The sequence below is a fragment of the Chelonoidis abingdonii genome, chromosome 3, assembly GCF_003597395.2.
Source record: "Chelonoidis abingdonii isolate Lonesome George chromosome 3, CheloAbing_2.0, whole genome shotgun sequence".
NCBI lineage: Eukaryota > Metazoa > Chordata > Testudines > Testudinidae > Chelonoidis > Chelonoidis abingdonii.
Genome location: NC_133771.1, coordinates 211302848 through 211310158, shown reverse-complemented (window position 1 = coordinate 211310158; position 7311 = coordinate 211302848).

Below are 7311 nucleotides of genomic sequence, written 5' to 3'. Positions count from 1 at the left end.
CCTAAGTCATTTCTACTAAGAAACAGTTGGGCGTCCAATCCAGTCCCATGAGAACATGTTGTTCCCTGCTCTGGAATGTTTCAAAACAGAGAGGGTTTCACTTCCCAAGAGGCAAGCAGAGCCTGTGGCATGGAAATGCTGAGCTAGCAGAATGTGTGACCACCGCGGCTTAGGAGCTGGTGGATAGGGTGTAAATAGAACAAGTTATACTCAGACTGTGCCCAGACTGATTTCCGTCCACAGCCCTGACAACTGCTACCACCAGGCAGAGGGGAGACAACTGTGAACCCTTTAAAGAAATGTTAGTGCAGCAGACCACATCAAAGCCAGCGAGACTCTGCAGCTCAAAGCAATGAATTCAGACCAGAAATGAGTGATTGATCCATATCCCCCCCCCCCCCCCGGCACACATTATTGGTAATTCTTTTTTAAATGGACAGTGTTGTGTATTAAGTGAATCATGTGATTCATGCTCCCCAAAGGCAGAGAACCCCATATTAGGGCAACTCCCCACCCCCGCAAAGGTCATCAAGTGAGCATAAGCAGAGTTATAGGCAGTGGGGGAGGATGGGAATGGTTTGGGCTCATGTGGAGGGGAAAGAAGCCCTGGCTGGTAAGCCAGCAGCTTCTGGGAAGTCCACAAGGACCCATCTATCACCCAAAGGGCATTCCTCTGTGGGAGGGTCGCTGAGCTTTCTGCCCATTAGCAGAGCAGCTGGACTGGAAGCCATTGACTGCAGCCCCCATCCCTGTGCAGAAGCCCCCTATCGGGAGCAGTTTCTGCTGGTGCAGACAGTGGAAATCCACAAGGTATGGAACGGCGTGTGCGCAAGCTCCACCCCAGCTTTCACCCCACACACCTGCAGAGCTTGCCCTGCACAGGTCTCTCAAGGAAAATTTTCTGCAGGCCCATGGGACAGCAAGCAACGTCAGCCCTGCTTCCCTCTCGTTTGGAGGCCTGTCTGCTCCATTGAGCTTGCTACTCTCCATGGGGCACAGCAGATAGGAAAGTATGGCCCAAAGCCAGCTCAGAGAATCGCTCTTACCTTTAGACGCTGACTCTTTTTTGTTTGCCTTTTAATCAAATTTCTATGGAAACATCTGACTTTTTGGATCAGACTTTGAAACCCGCTTCTGCAAGAGATAAGAATGGACCATGGACCTAGCCACTGCTAGTACTAGGGCCCTGATCCAGCAAAGCACTTAAGCAAGTGCTTAATTTTAAGCACATAAAGAGTTCCACTGAAGTCAAAGGGACTACTCCTAGGGTTAAAGTTAAGCACGTGCTTAAGCGATTTGCTGGATCAGGGTCTGAATGCAAAACTCATTTCCTCGATTAAGCTTAGTCTCAATCATTTCCTTGGAGATACAGAGAAAAGAGCAAATTGATAAGCAACAAAGTTAAAAACAAGGCGATTTCTTCTGCAGGCAGGTAGAGAGAGAGAGAAAAAAGAGAACAGGAGCAACTTTTTGCTATTTTTAAATGCATGGCAATACAGTGTTCAGGATCATCTAAGAACCAGATTGCATGCAAGCTACCGTAACATTTCTGAGAGCACAGTCATCCTACTCGCAGTATTTCTGATAACAGAAATCACCTCAGTCAAAGAAACAAATTACCTCGTCATTTTTATTTGCTAATAGCTATAATGTGCCATCAGTTTTCAAGCAGAATTCCCCACTGAAATCATTGTTTAGACCCTCCCCAGATTTGAATATCGCATTAGATGATTATTTAGAATGACTCAATTTTTGTTGTTTGCAGTGTTGTTGTAGCCGTGTTGGTCCCAGGATAGTAGTGAGACAAGATGGGTGAGAATCTCTTTTACTGGACCAACTTCTGTTAGTGAGAGAGACAAGCTTTCGAGCTTACACAGAGCTCTGGAAGTTACTTAATAGCTTTTATTTACTAAGAAGTGAAATAATGACTTGTTCTGTTGTGCTTATTCAGAATGACTTAACATCAAGAATTATTAATACAAATATTTACACAACAATACATTAGCCACACCCAGGGTAATCCCATCATTTATATGAGTGAAGGGGATTCAAATTGGGCAGAACTTCCTTGGATCAGGGGCAGGGGTGGGGGAATATAGACAGGAATATGTAGGGCTGGGAAATCTTAAAGTAATTTAATTACTAAGTTAAAACAAGGCTAAGTCTGTTGCCTGGTTCTTAATTACTAGCCATGACTTGTGACTAGAGCACTGGACTGGAACTCAGAAGACTGGGGTTCTAGTCCCAGCTCTGCTGCTGGCCTGCTGGATATCCTTGGGCAAGTCACTTCTCCTCCCTGTGCTTCAGTTTCCCCATCTGACCTGCTGCTTAAAGCACTTTCAGATCTGCCAATGAAAAGCACTAGCTAAGTGCTAGACTTTAATTTATTATACATTACTCATCACTTTTTTGGTCACTGCTCAGAAAATAAGGGCCACATTTTCAAAAGAATCCAGCTCCCTGGGCGCTGAGCTCTTCTGAGGCGCTGGTCCTCAAGGGCTCATTTAAAGCCATTCTAAATGATGGATTTGTTTTGGTGCATCTCACAGGGCTGTCCTGAGGCTCAAGGAGAGCACAGCTGGACCTTAACGGTGCTAGTCAATGTCAAAGGTGCAGAGTGCGTTGAGCTTGCCACACGGGGGGGGGGGAGGGATGGGAGGGAGAGGGAAAAGAGAGAGAGAGAGAGACAGAGAGAGAGAGGAGGGAAGTGTGGGTGAGTAGAAAGGGGCAAGTTTCATTCCTTAGTTTTGCCAGGTTGGGGACCTGAAAACTGCTGGTGATTATGGTCCTAGTGTAGACAAGGTTCTGGAGTCACATCAGGCACAAAGCATGCGTACTGAGCATGTGCAGGGAATGGGGACAGAGCCATGCTGAAGGCGCTAACGTCAGGAGGCCAAAATTCAGGTTAAAAAAAAAATAGGTCAAATCTGAACCGGCTTTTTCAAAACCCAGGATGTTTTGGAGAAAACTGGTAATCCCAAAATGTAGGGCCTTAAACACGACATGGCTGAAAACCAATGGGGCCATTTGTCTCTTCAACATGTAAATCACTCCCAACAGCTGCCTGATGAACTGCTGACTGATTTCAGATCTGGGTCACAGGACTTCAGCCCTTTCTGAGCAAACGTCTCCAAACGCAGCACGGTGTTTTTTACAGGGCAGGAAACAAGACCCCAAAGGCCAGAAAATAAAAAAAAAAAAAAAAATATCTGGACACAATGATGCTGCATTGATTTACACTAGCTGCAGACCTGGCTCTTGGCTCCCATTAACTTCTGGTGTGACCAGGAGCGGCCCGTAGGGTTTTTGGCGCCCTAGGGGGATCCTTCTGCGCTTCCGGTTGTTGGTGGGCTCTGTGGTGGGGGGGTCCTTCCGCGCTCCTGGTCTTTGGGGGACTTCGGTGGCGGGTCCTGGAGCGAGTGAAGGACCCGCCGCAGAATTGCCGCAGACGACCCAGAGCGCGGAAGGACCCCCTGCCGCCGAATTGCCGCCGAGGGTGGCAAAATGCTGCCCTCCCGAATCCTGGTGCCCTAGGCGACCACCTCGGTTGCCTAAATGGAAGCGCTGGCCCTGGGTGTGACTCTGCATCGCTCCACTCTTAAGGATCTGGCCCTGTGTCAAACAGCAGCTTGCACTGTCTCCTCTGGGAGATTTTTGCTGCTCTGGAAGTTAAGATTAATTTAAAACAGCTGTTTATTTTTTCAGTTGTGCGTGTTCTATTGTACCTACCACCATCTACTACAGTAGTTGCTTTCCGTGAGGGTCATGGAGAGGTCAGCTTTGTGGAGAAACACTTACTTTGGATCAAGAGACTGAACATGCCTGTCAAGCTGCCTTGTTTAAAGAGGTCTATTTGAACATTGCAGTTTTTTCATGAAGCGTCTGAAAGGCCTTTCAGACGCTTCATGAAAAAAATGCAACGTTCAAATAGACATTGATATCCATGGATTCAGCTCTAAATTACACCCGGAGGTTCTTTCTCCCTGCACACTACAGTACATGTCTTTTGTGGTGCAAAAGGATCTAGTGCTATGAACTGTCACATTTTGCTTCCATCAAATGAGTTGCACAGCATGTGGCCAACGTCAGGGATTGTCCCTGTGGTAATTCTCACACTGCACATTACTTCTGCTCAGTGAGCACCACATGGCCTTTCCAGTCACTGCACACTGCCCTTGTTTTCATGACAAGGCTGCAGCCACCGAGTGTATGTGATTCTCTAAACCATTTCATGGTTGCCATCTCTTGGCCTGACTACCGCGCAGTGCCCTCCCGCCCTCTCTGTGTACTGCCACCATGCTCCATTAGCTGCCGCTCTTCCCCATGTAATATTCCAGGCAGGTAAGGATACCTAGTTACAGTATCAGTCTAGGATTTGGGTGACCTGGTTCCGTGCCCAAGTCTGCCACAGACTCCCTGTGTGACCTTGGCTTCATCGTGCTGTGCTTCCGTTCCCCATCTGTGAAACGGGGCTGGGCAAGGACGCTCGGAGGAGAATTCATTCAGGTGCAGTAGGCACGTTGGTGATGGGAGCTGTAGAAGCACCTAAACAGGTTAAAAAAAATCCTTCCGGGCAACATTTCCTCGACAGGAGGGGAGTAAATCCAAATGGTGGGAGGGGGCAGAACCTGGAAATGCCACAAAGCTCCAGCATGCATGGGGGCAGACCTCATCCCCATGGCAACTGCCAGTGTCCTCTGTGCTGTGTTCTGCTGTCCCCACAGGGTGTGAAGCGCCTGAAGGAGCTACTGGCTCTCCTCCTCCTCCAGTGCCTGGGCCCTACCCCTCTTTTGAGGAGTAGTGAGGGGTGTTAATTGCAGTAGGAACATTATGATTTTAAGGCGTAATGCAAAAAAATGCATGTTCATCCCTTCCCCTGTGATGGAGGCTTCAGCTCAACCAGGAAGACTTTCCTTCCACCCAAAGGATCAGAGGAGTGTGACCTAACTGAGGAGAACCTGAAGGCCTGGTTTTCAGAGTTGGTTTTCAGAGTTCCAAATGCCAGCTGAAGCCAGTGGGTGCTGGGTAGATGCTCAGCACTGCTGTCCATCAGCTCCCTAGAGCCTTGGCACCTTGTTTTCTCACACACTACTACTTGTGCTTGGAAGGAGGCCCCATAAAGCGACCTCCTTGTCCTCCTTCAAATCCCTTCTCAAAACTGTGTTAAGTTTTTTCTAGGCATCAGTTAGGCTGCTGGTGTGTGGAGGCCACAGCCTGTCATGCTGACCTGTATTGTCCCACTGTTTCCTTGTGCTCACCTGTTGGTCTGTCTGGATCATCCGCTGTCTTTTGTCCTGTATTCTGTGGTTGTACAGTACCCAGCACAATGGGGTCCCGGGTCATGATCGCAACTCACTAGGATAATATAAATAATAATAAGCAATACTGATGCCTTTCCAAGATTGTAGCTTGGAAGCAAGAAGAACATGGAAACAGACATTCCACCAGCAGGTCACTCCCCCCATGGAGCAAGGAGAGGAAAAAGATCAAATGGTGACTCAGAGTCACAATCAGTTCCTTAATCTGTGCTGAGGAAGCACAGCAATGTGCATGAGCCACCCCAGCTCCAGGGCTGATTGTGAAATGTCACAATCTCCACTTCTGTTATTGGGAACAAACCGTGTCTAGGCTGCTTTGCATATTTTTGAAGCTGGGAAGGTGCATTATATGTAGAGGAGAGAAGGAAGATAAGATTTCTGAAATTTGATCGCATTGGCTGAAATGCTTGCAGATACTGGGCTATTTTTAGAGTCATCAAAATAGCCTTGGTCTTTCCTTGCAGGGACTATGGGGCACTTATTATGATGAATGATTTGATTTCACTTAATTTTGGCTAAGAGTGAGGCATTTGAATCTTTTTTAGTTGTGCCCTTGTGCTTCAATCTTTGGGTTTTTTTGGATCATTGTCACATACGGCCTCACCTGGCTGCATTAGCTTCTTCTGGACAGTCACTGGGAGTGGGTTCTACATTACTTCTAGCACTGCATAAATACCGTAGGTATGTACAGTAGGTTTACAAAAGTCAGAGACACAGGGTGGGGGAGGTAATATCTTTTATCAGACCAACTTCTGTTGGTGAGAGAGACAAGCTTTAGCGCTTACCCAGAGCGCTTCTTCAGGTCTGAGAAACTGACTCAGGGCTTGTCTACACTTACAGCGCCATGACAGCGCTTAATGAAGGCGCAGCCAATCTAATGGGAGAGCTTCTCCCACCGACATAGCTTATGCTGCTTGTGGAGGTGGGTTTCTTTATGCCAATGGGAGTGCTCTTTTCCGTCGGTATAATGCGTCTCCACCACCCATGCTGCAGCGCAGCGTGTACAGACGTGGCCCACGTATCACTGCTAAATAGCAGGGCCTGGTCTACACTAACGCTGCAAGTTGATCTACGTTACGCTAGTTCAGTTATGTAAATTACATACTGAAGTCGATGTAACGTAGGTCAACTTACAGCAGTGACTTACGCTCTCCCATCAACTTAGCATGTCTTCACCAGACCCGCTAAATGGACCCTGCTGCATTGATAGCAGCAGTGCCGATTTAGTAGTGTAGACATGTAGGTTAACTACTTATGTTAAACAATCTGTTCAAATCCTGTGTTTAGCAGTAACATGTCGAATCAGTTTCCCAGCCCTGAAGAAGAGCTCTGCGTAGCTTGAAAGCTCGTCTCTCTCACCAACAGAAGTTGGTCCAATAAAAGATGTTACCTCATCCACCTTGTCTCTCTAATATCCTGGGACCCACATGGCTATAGCACCACTGCATATAAAAGTCAGAATCAGTTACACAAATGTAGTGTTCTTAAAGGACATGTTGCTCCACTGCCTTGCACCTATGCAAAGTGAAACACTAAAAACAAATGAATAGTTGTGTTTGACTCCCACTTGGTGACTTAATCCTGCCTCAGTGCTGAGGGGCTTGGGGAGAGATGGGGGGGCAGGGAAGAGGTTGGAGGAGCCTTGAGGGGCTTCTTCCAGCCCTATATTTTTATAAGTCCATAAGAACGGCCACACTGGGTCAGACCAAAGGTCCATCTAGCCCAGTATCCTGTTTTCTGACAGTGGCTAATGCCAGGTGGCCCAGAGGGAATGAACAGAACAGGGAATCATCAAGTGATCTATCCCCTTTCACCCATTCCCAGCTTCTGGCAAACAGAGGCTAGGGACACCATCCCTGCCCATCCTGGCTAATAGCCATTGATGGACCTATCCTCCGTGAACCTATCTAGTTCTTTTTTGAACCCTGTTATAGTCTTGGCCTTCACGACATCCTCTGGCAAGGAGTTCCACAGGTTGACTGTGCCTTGTGTG